This window comes from Podarcis pityusensis (genome assembly GCF_964106645.2).
Source record: "Podarcis pityusensis genome assembly, chromosome: Z".
NCBI classification, from domain to species: domain Eukaryota; kingdom Metazoa; phylum Chordata; class Lepidosauria; order Squamata; family Lacertidae; genus Podarcis; species Podarcis pityusensis.
The window spans coordinates 14076561-14092973 of record NC_138044.1 but is presented as its reverse complement, the minus strand read 5'-3'; the positions used below and the strand labels follow the sequence as shown (position 1 = coordinate 14092973).

General features: G+C 44.0%; 1 protein-coding gene across 8 annotated transcripts in view; it reads left to right on the top strand.

The window, feature by feature from the left end:
- RAPGEF1 (Rap guanine nucleotide exchange factor 1) overlaps positions 1-16413 on the top strand; it is a 109426-nt gene that overhangs the window by 5498 nt on the left and 87515 nt on the right. The window contains exon 2 of one of the 8 annotated variants that reach the window (XM_080990583.1): positions 8597-8767. The exons of the other annotated variants lie outside the window; for them this stretch is intronic. The gene's annotated coding sequence lies outside the window, so the exon portion shown is untranslated. The remainder of the gene's footprint in view (positions 1-8596; positions 8768-16413) is intronic. 8 annotated transcript variants of the gene reach the window in all.

The window sequence follows — 16413 nt, the reverse complement described above, 5'->3', positions numbered from 1 at the left end:
GTGAAGGAAGGCCAGTGAGGGGTGTGGCCTCAGAGAGGGTGCATGGCTTGGGGAGTATTCCAAGGACCAGAAAGAGAGGCCAGAAGGCTGCATTTGGCTCCTGGGCTTGAGGTTCCTCACCTCGTTTGGAATTTGCAAGGCTCATTTCGCACCTGGCTATTAGCCACTTGCGACCAAGTGAAGATGACCAAGCGAAGGGCAGCAGGATGGTGTCTGACTTCATCATCTGGAGGTGCATGGCTGGGGATCCTTGGATCTTGACTGTGTTCACACACTAGTAACACATCCTGTAGAATTCTATGGGTTATGTTTTATCCAAATGAATTTCAGTAACCAAAAAGTCATATTGAAAAATACGACTTTTGAGCTGTCTGGCCCCAAAATGGCAACTAGGCATTTCATTTTGGTGACTGTAACCTTGATTTAAGAAGCCATTTGGTGCCTAGCTTATAATATTTGAATTTCTAACATTGCTCTGTTTAAAGTAACAGGTGGTTATGAGACTGATTCTATGTATGCTTATTTGAAAGCAAGCCTTGTTGAATTTGATAGGATGTGTACTCCTAAGCAGGCATATATAGGGTTGCAGCATTTACATCATCTTAAGGTTAATTAATCCACAGTAATTGATCTTACGCAAGCTTGCTTTGTCTATAGGAGTATTTCGCAAACTTTTGATAGTTGAGGCATGCTTCTTCTAAATTAAAATGGGAGGTTCCCTCTGTTTCTTTTTCCAACAGGCTTATTTTTTAAAGCATTGAAGCAGCTTCCCCTCCTGTGTTTTTGTCAATAGGCAACCAGCTTCAAGGGTGGGTAATTCTGACGAGTGTGCGCACTGGGAGTGATTAAATGTCTCAGCTGCTTCTAATGTAGAGACTTCAGAAGGGCAGTAGCTCAGTGGTAGAGCGTCCCATATTCCATCCCCGGCATCGTCAGGTAGGGCTGGGAAAGACACTTATCCTGGAGACCCACTGCCAGTTAATGCAGGCAATATGGTAGGGTTGTCATATACAGTATTGAAGAGCAAAAAAGAGGACACATTTGCCAATTTCCAAAGGATGTTCATATTTCAGCACCATATACTACTGTTTGAAGCAAACACACTCCCCAGAAATTTTTTTATTGGTTGTGGGAGTCCCATGGGATATTGCATTCAGAGGCTCTGGGCAAAATCTCATGTCTTAACCACACAGTGTTGTAGTGAGGGAGCTTAGGCTAACATCACTTTGAGCTTTTCAGACTGAGCCCAATTTAGATTTTTACAACATAATGTGTCAGAACAATACTAGCCTAAGTGCATACTGCCCCTCCCTTTAAAAAGGGAATGATTTTCAGAGCAAAATGATACTTTCTTTCCCTTTCCAAAGAGACATTAATGAAATCTGCCATGAAAAGATGGGGTGGGGAGCAGACTTAAGCATAATGCGTCTTCCTAAAGATAAACAAAGCTTCCTTGATTGGCCAAGAACATCCCTTCTCCCCCCCCCCCCCCGCTTCTGTAGAATTTAGGGAAGTGGCAATTTGGGAACGAATCCTGATGGCCCCAAACAGAAAGAAAAAAGCTGATTCTCTCCCCACCCCTATAGTAGTAAATAACCCTCTTCCCCCACCCTAAAGAAAAATGATGTTTCCTCTCCCACCGGTCCGCGCTCCCAACTCTCCCACACTTAGCCATCTGCTTACGGTAAGTTCCAGAAGGGCCGTTGCATCCTCACAGCCTTTGGTGGGCCAGATGGGGAAGCAATAAGTTCCACACCCAGCACACCAGGTCCATCTTGGGACCTTCCTCATTCCCATCACTATAACTAATTGTAGGAAGAGAAAACACAGAGGCAGACATTTTCCAAAAATTTAAAAATCTGCCTGGACAGTAATTTCACCCCTGAAAAAGAGGACATGCCTGGCAAAAACTGGACGTATAGCAACCCTACAATATGGAGGATATTGACCCAAGGAATCTGACTCATACATAGGAAGTTACCTTTTATGAGGTTGATGAGGTAAATCATTTGGAGATGCAGAGAGTGGCCTCATTATTAAGATTTTCCCATAATCTAGTGAATTACAACTGCAGAAGATACAAATCAAATAAGTAAAATAATTATAGGTCCTTACCACCCACAAAGGACAGTAGTCCCTGCCAGCTCTCACCTGGGATTTTTCCTTTCTCCTCCCAGTCTCTCACCCTGGGAGACCAAAATTTCCAGGAGTCTCTCTCCATCAACCACAGCTAATGATGGCTACTTGACTTTCAGTTTCACCAATTATTTAGTGGCAGAGGGGGGAAAAGATTAAAGATTTTCAAATACAGGAGTTCCTATAATTCATTTTAATATTTCTTGTCCACCATAAATCAAGCCTTCCAGTTTGCTTTAGATACTTTAAGAATTACGGTAGTTCCCTCTCTGTTTTCTCAACAACAGAAAGTGGTACTCAAAAATTTTCAAATTTTAGATTTTCCCCAGCAGATTTTTTTTTGGGGGGGGGGAGGGGTGGTGTCTTGTGACAGTTTCTTCATCCCAAAGATGTTTTAAAATGAGGATGTGATTCTTATTTACCTATAAGGTGACTGTGTGGCATTTTGGCATGATGGTGTTACTCCATAGCTTGCCAGCTCATCCTATCATCTGTCCAAAATGCAAGCATAGACAGCAGGAAAACGGCTTTGACCCAAGTGTCTTGAGGTTGACTCCCAGATCACCGTGATCTCCAGAGTGAGCTGTCTGAATTTTATCAATTACCACATACCGTAGATTCTGGCGTATAAGACGGCTTTTTAACCCTGGAAAAGAGGTTAAAAAGTCGGGGGTCATCTTATACGCCGGGTATGGGAGGCATGGCGTGGAGCCTGCCCCCCTCCTGCTGCTTCTGCGGCAGCTCCGAAACAGCAGCAGCGGGCAGCAGGCTCCGCACCGCGCCGGGAGAAAGCCGCCCGGCGCGGAGGCCCCCCCCTGCTACTTCGGAAGCAGCAGCAGGGGCTGCGGGCTTCGCTCCACGCCTGGCGGCTTTCTCCCGGCGTGGAGCTGCCCAGCGTATTAGGCGACTGGGCTCCTAAGATGAACCCCCAAATTGCAGTTGCCAATTTGGGGGGGTCGTCTAATACTCCCAGTCGCCTAATATGCCGGAATCTACGGTAATTATCTTCTGTCAGTTGCAGCTAGCAGAAACACAGCTAAATCGCCATTCCTCTCTCCCAGAAGTGGCCCCAGGGATGCTCAAGGGATTGGAGTCTGTGAACTCTGATGCCAATTTACCCTTATCTGCACCTCCTAGGTTGATGTGTGGATCAGAATAACAAATTATTCCTTCCAATTTTGAAGTTATCTGAACTTTGAGATTGTTATTGACTTTTAAAAGGTGTTTAAAATGCGTATTTTATAATGAAGTATTTAAGAAATAAGTACACTGAGATAAAATACATGCTTGGGTATAAATTTCATTTTTCCAAAATAACATTTTAATGTAGACATGAGATGGAGGCAATTTATGAATGGAAATCGAAATGGACAAGAAATCTGTATACTTGGCACTCAATCCTGGAAATAACTGGCAGGCTTGCACTAACACTGTGATCAGCTGATTTCTGCTCTTAGGCTGGTGCAAATGTATCTTACTGCTCACCGCATGGCAACAAGCTGTATGTATGAAATGTACACCGTGGGTGCCGTGCATAGCTTTCACATCTGGTAAACATTGAGTGCTGATGTGTGGTGAGGGAGAGCCGGCTTGGACATCAGAAGAGTCTGGCTCCTGGATCAGGCCAAAGGCTTGTCTAGTCCAGCATCCTGTTCTCACAGTGGCCAACAAGAGGCCCATGATGGGAAGCCTAAAAGCAGGACCTGAATGCAACAGCATTTTCCCACTTGTGATTCCAGCAACTGCTGTTCAGGGGCAGATTGCCTCTGATAGTGGGGGCAATTGAAAATAGTGTTGAAAATACTGTGGTTATAATCTAAAAAACAGTATTGCTAAAATAAACAAAGTAGCCGACCGACTCATTAAGGTAACACTCGGATGCCTGTTCGGGTGTAAGAAGGGAATGTGTGTTTTGTGTTATTGGGATGGGGAGGGAGACAGCTGGAGTCTAATGGAATGCAAGGCAGCTGGCTTGTGACTTAACCAAAAAGCTGAATTTGGAAAGAATTTCTAAATTTATTTTCTGGGTGTGGACAGTTCCTTTAGGCTCACCATCAAAGAGAAGAGGGGCTCAAAATCTGGCTAAAAATATCTGTTGGTGCAACCCGGCTGCCCTTTTTGGCAAGAGATTTTTCTCCCCCATGTATCCTGAACCCATAATTTGCTTTTTCCAATGTAGTTGTTGCTGCCAGACTCTTCCGATGGCAGAAAGGCAACGGTTAGTTCTTCATGTGGGATTTGGTCCTACACGAGGCAGTGATGGCCACCATCTTGGAGGGCTTTAAAAGAGGAATAGGCATATTCATGGAGAAAAAGGCTATTGCCTCGACTGTTGGAGGCAGTGTACCTCAGAGCACGGGTTGCTGAGAATCACATGTGGTAAGAGTGCTAATGTACTCAGGTCCTGCTTGTGGCTTTCCCTTGGAGGCAGGAGTGGGGAACCGATAAACTTCCAAATGTTGCTGAACTACAATTCCCATCACACCTAACAAACACGACCAGTGGCTAGAGATGAAGGGAGTTTCAGCAACATCCGAAAGGCCAGAGGTTCCCCACACCTTCTCTAGGGCATTTGGTTGACCACTTTTAGAACAAAATGCTGGACTAGATGGGCCATCAGGACTTTTCTTGCATTATTATGTGAGTGTGCTGTTGATTTCCTTAAGACATCTACTCTGCTTTGCAGTGCTTTGAACCATAGAGTGGGAAAGGGGATCATACAATGCACCAGATGTTGTGGACACCCAACTCCTGTCAGTTCCTACCAGCTTGGCCAGTAGCCAGAGATGATGAGGGTTATGGCCCAGCAAAATCTGGATGGCCACAGATTGCCAACAAATGTCATATAGTTTTGTTTTGGTCATATGTCACCAATTTGAACAACATTTGGCAATAGACCAATTTACACTCTTTCTGGGGACAGGTAGCTCAATGCTAACCAAAAGACTCATCTAGGTACTTAAGCTGCATTTAGTCTGGCGGAGAACAAACTCCCTAGCAGTGCTCAGACAAAAACTTGACACTCCACCCCAAAGTTTGGAAACTACCTCAGTTCTTTTGAACCAATTTCTGAGATTTTCAGAGTTTCCCACTGCCACCAATGTGGGTCAGTAGCTCTGGGAAAAGTACCATTCCCAGCTCTCCTTGCATTTGGCATGCACAGCACTGGCTTGACTGTTCTTGGCCATCCCACAATCATTCTGCGGGCCATCTGGGTGGAGCTTGTGAGATATCAGTGGACTGCTGCCTCCACCTTTAGCTTCTCTGGAGTAGACACCTCTTTGGTCTGATCAAGCAAGGCAGTTCTGTTCACTCTGAACCAGAATGCACAATCTGAGGACTGTATGCAGCCCTCAATACCGTTTTTTTGGTGGCCCTCAGCAACATTTGACACCCCCCCCCAACCTAATGCTGCCTTCCTAAAGCTTGGTGAGCAAGGCACTGTGCTTTGTGAAGGAGGTAGGAGGACTCCTGGTCCCTGCCATAGCCTTGTGCCTCCTTCCCAAAGCCTGACACCTTGTATAGCTGACTTTGGGAAGGCAGCATGAGAACAGGGTGGGGCATCAGATTTTGGACTCACTCCCTAGCCCCTGTGCATGCAACTAGGCAGTGTGTGGCCCACAGGTTCCGTGTTGAAGTACTCTTGCATCCCACTTGGTATGAAAAGTTGGACTGCCCTGAATCTTAATGATCTTCACTTACAAAGGGTTGTAGCAGGGCATTGCCTGCAGGGTATGACTTTTTCAGAAATATGCAGGTCATTAAAGAATTGCAACTGCGTGGGCAGCATAATTGTGAACTAATTTCATTCATTAATTACTCTGCAACTATCTTCAGCCCTGGTTCCTTTATTTATCCATTCATATTCTGTTTCCAGAAAACCATTCAAAACTGATGACAATTGAAATCCGTAGAAAAGGACAGACACACCCCAAACAATCCATTGTGTACAATGGTCATGAACAACTGATTGCATTGAAAGGTCTCAGGAGCTTCTTTAGTGCCTTCCATGGGTTGTTTCATCCTTGCGAATCTCTTATAGTTTTCTGAAGTGTGTTTTCTAATCCAGTGAACCTCTGTACATGTCTGTGGTCTGAATGGCATTAAAATAGCCTGAGGAATGTACTCTGTATTTAGAAACCAGTTCTGTTCCCCCCCCCCCAAAAAAATTGCCAACTGTCATGCAGAGAAAAGCTCAAGGGGAAATCAATAGTTTAGATAGGATGTGCCCACTAGGTTCAGGCTCATAAGCCTCTGCCTAGCTCACTGCTTTCCAAGCTTCTGAAAAGAGAAGATTGATTTAAAAATAATGATATTTGGAGACAATTTGCATTCTTATCCTAAAAAAAAGCTTACTTTTAGAGCAAGGTGTGAGGAAATTGTGGCCCTCCAGGTATTGCTGGACTCCGGCTACCATCAGCCTTGCTCATGTTGGCCAGTGGTCTGCAATAATGGATGTTGTTTGTCTTCTTATTGTTTTGCTCTGTCTGTCTTGGGAGACAATGGAAGAGTGTGCCTTTGGGAGTAAAGTCAAACTGTTGGAGAGTTACAGCTCTTGCTGTGGCTGTAGAGATTGATACAGGAGAGGCATATTTTGTTGCAGGTGTGGCAGATGAAGGCATCTGGTTTTGGTGCACCATAGTGTTTTTTCTTTCTGTGCTCCTCCCAGTCATTTCTCCTTTGGTCACTGCTGTGGATACATGACCTGACTGTCTGTCTCCCAGCACTGTAATTGTCTGCAGGGAATTCCCATATGGCAGGGTTAATGTTGCCAGCCTTCATACAACGTTTGTGGACATCTTTGTAATGCAGAATTGGTCTGCCTACAGGCCTAGTGCCTGAAGCATGCTCCCTGGAGAGCACATCCTTGGGGATCCTGTGATCTTTCATTCTGTGTACATGACCAAGTCAGCCTAGACCTCACTGAAACAGAAGTGTGAACATGCTAGGAATTGTGGGCTTGGGAGAACACATATTTGTTTGAGACATGCCATGTGATGCATTGAGGCATCACTCCTGGCAAGTTGCCCACGACTCACTTCCATAGAACAGTGTGCTCAACATGCAAGGCTGGTACACCTTCATCTTAGTATTGGTTGTTAGCATCACATTCTCCCATACCCTTTTGGAGAGGCAAGTCATTGCCTTGCCATTATGCTTGTCCATCTCAGCATTGATGGAAAGGTTGCTGGTTATGGTGGAACCCAGGTAGACAACATTTTCCACCATCTCAAGCGTTGTCACTAAGCTGATGCATGGAGTGCTGGTGATCTCCTGACCCAGGATGTTGGTCTTTATTGAAAGGAAGCTGCCTTAGAGCACTATGACTCATGCAGAGATAAATCAGGCAACCTCCTCTGGAGATGGGCCATGAGGAATGTAGTGTAGGAATTACCTTCTTAGGTTATAATCCTTTTCTAGCCTTCTACCTCAAGTTGTAGGTGGTGTTGTTCATTCTGCAGTTGGGGTCAATCTTTATTTCCAGAATCTCAGAGAGAAATGGGAAACATGTGAAGTCATATTTGGAATTTGCTGTCCATATAGGAGAGTGCTGGGTCTGTTATTTATTAATTTTTTACCCCACTCTTTCTTCCCAAAGAGCCCATGCATTGTGTGTGCACTTGGAAGCTTTGCAGCCTTCCCTCCCCTAAGAACCAGTAGAAGCCAGTGGCTCTGTTGCACAACACATGCAAGCCATCTACCAGTACATGAACTACTTAGTCCGTGCCTTTTCTTATTCCCAGGTAGAACAGGTAATGTTTTCTTGGTTGAACTCCTTGCTGCATTATTAAATGCTACTTCACTGTGTCCTAAATAATGTCAGCCATTCAGGATATATTCAGGTGCTCATTTAGATCAGGAGTGGACACCCTACAGCCCATGGGGAAGATGATCCCTGCAGAAAGTAACTTTGTCAGCCCTGAACTTGGAGGTTTGCTGAACATGAGGCCAGTAAAGCTCCTTATGCTGCAGTTCTGAAGTGTCTGATAACCAACCGGCTGTTAAGTGCTTTGGGAAGCACTGCACAAGGTACTTTTGACCAAGGTGGGTGTGGATGGGACAAGCCATCTGTCAAATCACCTGGCATCATAATGATGTCAGGTGATTGACAGGTGAATTGTCCCCTTCCCCTGTAAACATTGATGGGGGGGCAGGTTCGTGGGGGGCAGGAGCCTAGGCAGGAAAAACAGTCTGGAGGGAGGGAACCTGAATCGGGATGATGGAAGCAGCAAAAGCTCAGTTTGGACCTCTCTCAAAGAGCAACCTATTCCTCCAGTAACAGGAAGAGGGGAGTGAGAGAGAAAAGGAGTAGCTGAAAAAGAAAAAGGGGTGGCATGCAGTCTGAGGGCATGCAGATCTCAACAGAAAAGGGTTCCTCATCCTGACTAGACTTCTTTTTTATCTTGAAATACTGCTTTCTTCTTCACTAGCTTTCTCTTTCTTCTCATCTTCCCTTTAGACTTGCTCACTTTCTGTCTCCACCTCCTCTTCTCCTTCTGTTTCCTCTTCCTTGATGAGTTGCAACTCAGTGTGCCAGTGGGACGCCATGGAATGCGTTGAGGCGATGCGGAGGTTCTCACTGTGGCGTTCGACCTGTGATGGCACACTGACACATGCCTTGCATCAGATGGTGAGGCCTGCATGTGTGAACATGAGACAAGGGCTTGCCCCAGGACATCCAGTGAGCTTTTGTGGATGAGTAGGGAACCTGAACCATGTCCAAGCTCAGTAAAATATCAATGTGCCTTTAAAAGTATTGTGAAAGGATTGTTTTCTCCCAATTTACTTAGTTTATGGCCTTTCATTTCTAGACTACCTTTCATCTATATAAATCAGGGTGGTGTGCAAACACTCATATAAAATTCAACAGCACATAACCACAACTGAAAAGAAAATCGAATGACAGTGTCTTGCATGCTTCTTTAAAAACTGGCAGTCATACAGCCTTTTCTTCCTACTTATCATCTCAAAAGACTGAATGGAAAAAATATGCCTTCACATGGCAGTGAAAGATTAATATTTCAAGTGGTGGAAGTTCCACAGTTGGGGTGCTGCTACAGTGAAGGCCCTCCCCTACATCACCTCATAGTGAACTGCTTCTCTTGGGAGTGCCAAGAACAGGGCCACCCCCTACAGATGTCAAGGCATGAGTTGGTCCTGAGCCATTCAGAGCTTTATACACCAGCTGTTGGCACCTTAAATTGGTGATAGTCCACACAGCCATAAACTTGCCAATGTCTTAAGATGGAGGTTTTGCTCAGTGGAACTGTAGCCAATAAGATGCACAGCAGGTGGAGCATAGGGCCTTTTCTGTATGGTGCCGAAAACATGAGAATCCCTTCCAGGATAGATCCATCCAGTTCTGTCTTTTTGCTCACAGTTTGACGGGCTAGGCAAGGCTCATTTCTTCCAGCAGGCTTACTTTCTGATCTTCTGAAGTCACTGTCCTGGTTGCTACCTCTGCAGTTTTGTTTTTGTGCATTTTCAACTTTTCATAAATGCTTGGCCACATAAGAAAAGTTTGCTGGACCAGTGCAGTTTCCCATCTAGTCCACCTTCCTGTTCTCACCAGCTAGATGCCTTTTATCTCTCCTGAATCTTCCTGCATTCAGCTTCATTGGATGGCCCTCGAGTCCTACTATTATAAGAGAGGGATGAAATCTTTTCTGTATCCCTTTTCTCATTCCTCATAACACGCCTTTCTAAACTCAAAAGCCCCAGATGTCATGGCCATTCCTTGTGGAGTTTGTTAGTTGCTTGGAAACTTGACACTGATACGCAGGGGTTCAAATGCCTTGAAATGCTGGAATAAATAGGAAGCCATTTTGCCTCCTGATCTCCACTCTCCCCCAGCTTTCATAATTTATTTCCCAAGAGATATTTTTATTTTATTGGGGATTGGGCAGGCAAGGGCCCAAGCAGTTTGTCTTACAGATGATAACTGTGTTGAAAATATATGACCAGCTGTGGCTGTATTTGAATATTCTTATCTTCCCTTGATTTGCATATTCATATGTTCATTTAATTTGTGCTACTGCTTTGATAAGCTGTGCAGGTTGGCATTAATAAGTGGAACATAGGTACTTCCAGACATGTTTTGGATTGGCTATACTCAGCTGTGAAGGAGCTTTGGCGGGGTTGATGTGTTCAAGACCACAAGGGACGCCCCACCCTCGTTCCCAAAGCACATCTAGTGTCTATTGTGCCTTACAATTCTTATTGCTCCTCCTGCCTTAGATCATAGGGGTTGATACAGCTCTAGCATCTGTCTTTCCTGGTGCAAAATGCCACTGGACCAGGGATGATCAGAATTGTTGCTCATGATCCTAGCAGGTGGAGACATTGTGAGCGTGACCTTTTGTTTTCAGAGTACTGTACTGTCATGGGGAATAGAGGGTTCAGTCTGGGTAGACCTTTCCTCTTCTAAGAAAGAGCTTTTAGCTGCTACCCACATGGTCCCCTTCCTAAGATAAGGATTGCGGTGTTCTCGGTGTGCTTGGGATGGGTGAATGCATGATCAGAACTGGAACTGACAGCTCACTTGAGTTGGGCTGCCCTTCCCTTCCCAGTTGTGGAAGGAGAAACTGATCCGGGATGCATTGCTTGTCAGTTTCGTTAGGGGAAGGACCTTAGTTTTATGAACATCTGCCTTGTATGCTGGCAGCCTCAGGTTCTCCCCCCCCCCCCCCCAATTTTTTTTTTTTGAATTTTACATTATTATTATTTTATCACAATTACATCGTAACAAATAATAACAAATTGAATTCCCCACTCCCCACCCCATGACTTCCCTCAACTTCCTCTTCTGGTTTTTTAACATATAAAGTTGTCCTGCTTACAATACTATACTTCATTATTATATCCTTAAATTGAATGTTGTTATATTCTTATCATTTTAACCTCATCTTTATAGCTTCTATGTTTATATTATTAATTGTAAGTGTTTATTCAGACCCTGCTAGTGAGTCCATTTCTTTACATTGATTCTGTAAATACAGCATAAATGGTTCCCAATCTTCTTTAAAATCTCTATTGTCTTTGTCTCGGAGTCTTTCAGTTAGCTTCGCCATTTCAGCATATTCCATCAGTTTTTCTTGCCATTGTTCTTTGGTTCATATTTCATTGCTTTTCCATCTTAGCTGCTGTTGTAGCGTACATGAACAGTTTTTTCTTCTTTTGGCATATCTTGACCTGAAATGCCTAATAAAAAGGCTTCTGGTCTTTTAAGAAAAGTTATCTTAAGCATTCTTTTCAATTCATTATAAATCTTTTCCCAATACTTTTTAATTATTTTACAATTCCACCACATATGAAAGAATGTGCCTTCTTTTTCTTTACACTTCCAACACTTATTGGAGCCTGTTCTATACATTTTTGCCATTTTAGCAGGTGTAATATACCATCAAAACATCATCTTCATGTAATTATCTCTTAATAATATACAATTGGTAAATTTTAAATTTACTTTCCATAGTTTTTCCCAGTCTTCCATTTGAATATTATGTCCTACAGGCAGTCTCAGGTTCGGTCCCCATTGGCATCTCCAGGTAGGGCTGGGAAAGACTCCTTGCCTGAAACCCTGGGGAGCTGCTCCCAGGTGGTGCAGACAATATTGTGTAGATGAACCTATGTTCTTAATTCAGCCCTGTATTCAGAACCTTGAGGACTAGACTTTTACTTTACTTTTCAGGGAAAGGCCATTGCGCAGTGGTAGAGAACATGTTTTGCATGCAAAAGATCCCAGGTTTAACCGCTCCAGGTTTGGCTGGAAAAGACTCCTTGCCTGAAACCATGGAGAACTGTGACCAGTCATTGTAGACAATACTGAGCTAGATGGGCTGAGGGGCTCGCTCTTTATCAGGCAACTTCCTCTATTGAGCACCCCTAATTCATGCTTGTCACCCATAGTGAGTAAGAATTGCCTTCAAGGGACCAGAACAGGAAGTTATTCTGCAATGTTTTTGCCTTCCCTTTCAAGCTGCTGATTTGCCACAAATACATTCTATACATAGATATGTCTGAGAAGCAGTCATTTTTGTGGACAATTGCAAAACTGTACTGTTCATTTATTTATAGCCATTATATTTCGAAACAGAGCTTTGTAGCCACGAGGACTTAGAAATTAAAGTTTTGCCTCCTAGAGTTTCTCTTCCTTGGTTCAGAAGAGCGAATGGGTGAGGGATGGGTTTTGTGGGCCTTCAGTGGAGACATGTCAAGAACACTTAAGCACCAGATCACCTCACCTGACACTGCATCTTGAGCGGTTGTCGTCTAACAGCTTTGATCCCAAGATGTCCCCAAACGTATGCAAGTTTAATTGACCTCAGAAACCAGGATTCTTTTCTTTTTTCTTTTTTAGAGAGAGATTACATAAGTACCACTAGCTATTGCATGTTTTAGCAGGTCTTATTTTCCACCTCTCTGAAAAATGCATGGTTCAGAGTCTGCATTGCCAGTTGTCTGACATTAGAAGCAGCTGTAAGGTGAATTATTCATCTGTGCTGGTAACTTCCAGTAGCTGGGGGATACCTGTGGAGAGACTTGAAATGACTTGGCCTGAATGTTCAGGGACTTAGTGCCCGGGCACACAGAATTGCTTGGTGCCAAGCAGTTAGCAGCACCCTCTAAATAATTGGGAAAGTGGGGCAGAAAGTACTAACACCCTGGCCTTCCTAGAAGGTGGGCTCATCAGATTTCTTTTTACAGATGAGAAACTGAAACTTCAGAGGCAATGTTCAATTTGTTCCTTGTTTCCAAATGTGCCGCCCATAATTAAAAATGTCCAGGTAACTGTGAAGGTTGTGTGTAGATTCTTCTTAATACCAGTTGCTAGAAACCACAGCGGGGAAGAGGGCTCTTGTGCTGGGGTCCTGCTTGTGTTTTTCCTGCAGGCATCGGGTTGGCCGCTGTGAGAACAGGATACTGTACTAGAAGGGCCGTTGGCCTGATCCAGCAGGGCTCTTCTTACATTCTTATGTTTTTAGAGACCCACACACTCTTTTGCTTCTACTGTTGTCTCAGAAGTCTGATCTCCCAATTTGCATAGAAGGAGCCTCTTCTCCCTTGCTACTCTTATTTTGGAAACACCACCAAAAATCTTAGTCTTGAAGTCCTGAAGAATTCGTGGAATTTGGTGGGGGGGATTGCGGGAAAGGAGGAGAGTTCAGATTCTTCCACAGCAACCAAATTCCACACATGTTTAGAAACCACCCAACTGTTGAGCTTCCAGTGAGACAAACAAACATTCTTAGAGCAGCCGGATTGTGTTAAGTGATTTTGTTTGGAAACTCATCAGTTTGACTTAGAAAAAGAATTGTTTGGAAACATTCTGCAATCTTAAAATAAAGCTGTCAGGAATGGAAACCGGGAAACAGATGACTGAAGGATCAGCACTTGGTGTTTACAAGGAGTGCTTTGGAAATAAACTGTGTTGAGGACAGATCATTTGATCTGAATAGGTGGAAGACATTATAGGCATTTTACCAGTCAGTTCTGACCTGGCATTCCTGTCACCTTTAGGGAAGACGCACACCCATCTCATGGGTCTGAGAGGTAGGGATGGACGAGTCTTGATCTGGTCCTTGCTCCTTGAATATGAGTCAACTGGCTGACTGTTCTATCCCAGCTATCAGTAGCGTTCCAGGATTCTCCTCATTCTTCAGTAGTAATGTAGGAACTTCATATGATCATACAGGAAGAACTATGCTAGTGTCAATTTTGTGCCTGGGGTTTCCCCTCCCAGTCGTTTTTCCTTTTGTGTCATGTCTTTTAGATTCTAAACCTGAGGGCAAGGACTGTTTTATCACTAACATTTGTAAACTGCTTTAGGACCTCTCCCCCCCACTTTTTTATTTTTGCTAGAGGAATGAACTAAACATGCTTTAAATAAATAGGTCTTCCCTACCCTGATCCATTATCTGATTTTTATTTCTTTATTCTGACTCATTCACGTGGTTCCTCCCCTTTTAACTGCACCTTGAGTAAGATTTGGTAATGCCATCAACCGTGGGTGGTGGGTAGTAAATAAAACGGCTTCCAAGACTGGCTCTGGCCCTCAGGCTACCAGTTTAACTGTTCCTGCTGTTAATTGAAATGGGTGGAGGCAGGGAAGCTTCTAAGGCACAATAATAGACACATCTTTGCATGCTTTCTCTACTCAGTATTTTTTTTTCTCCCAGGAGAGAAGTTTGGGAGACAGCTCAAGAAGGGCGGTGGCGTGGGTGGTAATTGTCCCTCAGGGCTACCTTCCTTGCCGGTGCGGGGGCAATTAGACCATTGTAAACAAGTTGATTTAGCAATGTACTCATCTGTCTAAACTGGAGCAGGGCATGACATCATTCTCTCTTTCTTTTGGCTTGCATTAGGCTGCCATTCTTGGCACAGTGTTTGTGAAGGAGTTTGCTGCTCAAGTGGAGCAACGTGCTTAGGACTAGATTGGTGTGGGGCAAGCAGGGTGATGGCATGTGATGTCCCCAGTTCTGGGTGAATTACAACTCCCATCATCCACAGCCAGTTTAGCCCAGTGTTCAAGGATGGTGGAAGTTGTAGTCCACCCACATCTGGAGACCCACAATTGAAGAACACTAGGTATGTAATATGATATGTTTTCCACCTGAAGGTTTCCAAGGTAGCTAAAGATTTTATTTATTTATTCATTTCATTTATGAATCAGTTCCCGTACATCCCCAAGCCCTTGCTGGTAAAAACACCAAAAATGAAAAAACATGTATGAAAACAACTTCTAATCCATTACAGATACAAACAAGGATAAGATTCTGCACTTAAATTGCTTTTTTTAAACTGAAGGTCCTTCAGTGCCCTTTTAATTCCTTGTCCTCCTTTCATGACTGAGAGAAGCAAAAGAGATTACATGTATGTAGACGAAATGAATTTGTATAATTTATACTACCAGCAGCAGAAAATAAAACAGATAAATAAAAATGACTTTGTTCTTTACAGCAGGGGGTACATGCAGTTCTGACCACAAGTGTGTTGTTGAAATGCTGGTTAGCCCCTGCCTTTACGAGAAACTCATGTTTTTGCCTGAGAGGGTTAGTACACTTTGCTTGCCTGGAGCCCTCCTGCAGCTTTGCCCCACTGAGGAAATAGTGAACAGTGACAATGGATGGTTGACTAGGCCATCAAAGCAATGAAATAAAACAAACCTCTGCTCAATCATCAGTGCTTGTGCTTAACTGGAAAAATAAGCAGGAATCTAAAGCATTCAGCTTTACAGATGTGTTGAACCAATTAAAGCCAGAGCGTTCCCTTGAATGCAACCCTTGAGCAGCTGAGGAATCTCTTGGAAAGCTGACACCTTTGGTGAGTGAAGGGTGTGCCTCTAGCTAAGATGTTTGGGGAAAGCAGCAGCCTGGGATGCCTTTGGCAGCCTCAGCGGGAAGCTGAGGCAACCTTATTGGACCCTTATTTTAATCCCACAAACCCTGGCAGCTGTTGCAGCCCCCACTCCCATATGAAGCCAACAAACGTCTTAAGTTCTGTACATGTGCATAAAAGCCTTGATGAGTAATTTGAGTATGACTTTGCAAAGGGCTGTAACTCAATGGTAGAGCATCCAGGTTCAATCCCTGGCATATCCAGGCAGGGCTGGGAATGTCCTCTGACTGGAAGCCTGGAGAAGCCTCTATAGGTTATATTTTATCCACACACTTCGAATGATATTCAGGAATCAAGAAATCATATTGAAAAATACGACTTTTGTTTTGGTGACTGTAACCCTGATTTAAGGAGCCATTTGGCGCATAGCTTATACACCTGATTTTCTAACACTGGGCTCACCACAAAAAAGGGTATTATAGAGTTAGAACAAGAAGTTCAGAAGAGGGCATCCAAAACAAGCAAGTGACTCCACTATGAAGAAAGGTTGCAGTGTTTGGGACTTGCAGATTTAGAGAAAAGGAAAGTAAGAGGTGCTATGATAGAAGTTTATAAAATTATGCATTGCCTGGAGTCAGTGGATAGGGAAAAGCTTCTCCCTCTCCCTCTCCCCACCAGAACTAATGGACATTCAGTGAAGCTGAATGTTGTAAATTCAGGACAGATAAAAGACTCAGGCTGGCGCCTCCATGACAGCCGAGCTTAGATGTTGCTTCAGCAGCAGTTTCCCCCCACTGAGCCTTAAATAAGAGCTGAAGCCCTGTCTTAGCTCCTGGCTCCTCCTTCAGTGGGAGGAGGATCTTCATTTAAAGGGGCTGAGGCCGCTTTAGCTGTTGTTTCTGATGGGGGTTTAGGTTTTTCTAGGGCTTCTGAGCTAGA